The following is a 1,433-nucleotide window of genomic DNA, read 5'->3' as shown; positions in this document are numbered from 1 at the left end:
TATGAATTTTTAATTTTATGCATTTTAAATTTAAGTTTGGTGTGAATTTAAAAACAAAAATGTACCTTATTTCATTAAGATAAAAATGTGATTTCTAAAAATTCGTCGTGAGTTGAAAACTAGGTCGTTGAACCGAAATTGCTTTACCCGAGGGCGGGACGAGAAATTTTATTATCATTATTTTTAATCTCATTGATCTAAAGTATGCAAAAACATTAAAAAATCCAAAAACCTTAGCTTTTAAAACAACACTTAAAATGACAAATTTTAAAATTTTGTCGAGAGACGAACTAGGACAACGATCCGAAACGCCCTCATTCTAAAAGAAAAAAAAATTTTAAAATTAATTATTTATTTTATAAGTAAAAGGTTTTATAAAAAAAAAAAAAAACAATTACACCCCATTCCAAAACCATGAGGTCGCATGGCCTTAGAAAACTGGGCAGAAACAAAAAGGCAGTCGACCTGCTCTGTCTTCACAAAAACAAACACACAAACATACGCAAATACTCCCAAACACCCTCAAATTTCACCAATTTTTCACCAAATTCAACCAAATTTCTTGCTATAATCCGCTCTAATCATGCGTTTGTTCAGAAGTTTTTCAAAGAAGGTAACAATTACACCTCTAAAACTCTTTAAAATTGAATTTTAGTGTTCTTGAGCTAAATTTTACCTAATTTAATTTTGTTAATTTCTAGTGTAATTAGAGTTAAATTATTAGTATATTATGCATGTATAACCTAGATTGATGCTATTTAACATGATTTGAAGCCAAAAACTTCAAAAATTTTAGAAATCTAGGGTTTGTGTTCTTGAGAAATTTGGGGCTTTTTGATATAAACAGGTTATGGCCGATTTTTTTCATTAATTATTGCTAAATTGAGAAGTGTAACATGTTTAGGTTGCGAAATGATCCAAACATTGATCCTAAACATGATTTTTGAGAATTAAAGTGGACTTTTTAAGTCTAAAATTCATGAACTTGATTAATTTGATATAAATGCCATTTGAAACTTGTTTAATTGCTAGTAATGATTATTTTAACATGTTATTTGAGTTGAATGCTTATGAACTTTGTATACATTTTCATATATTCTTATTTAAAAAAGTGTAGAATTGATAAAAATATGGAAATGAGTATAAGTTTAATATGGATTAAATATGTTATTGTAATTGTTTTAATTTGTTATTTTGCTAACAATAATGCATATTTGGATGCACAAATTTTGTGTTTAATGTGTTTTGCAGAGAAATACAGATACTTATGGTGCATCATCATCATCTAAGCAACCTGCTCCGGAACCACAGCCAGAGATGCAATATCACGAACCGGAGTAACAACAGGAACAACAACAACAACATTATGATCAACACGTACCATACTATGAACCAGACCCACAATTTTTTATTGCCTACGTTGTATTTCTTGT

Source organism: Rutidosis leptorrhynchoides, chromosome 2, assembly GCF_046630445.1.
Source record: "Rutidosis leptorrhynchoides isolate AG116_Rl617_1_P2 chromosome 2, CSIRO_AGI_Rlap_v1, whole genome shotgun sequence".
NCBI lineage: Eukaryota > Viridiplantae > Streptophyta > Magnoliopsida > Asterales > Asteraceae > Rutidosis > Rutidosis leptorrhynchoides.
This window is presented reverse-complemented; position numbering follows the sequence as displayed.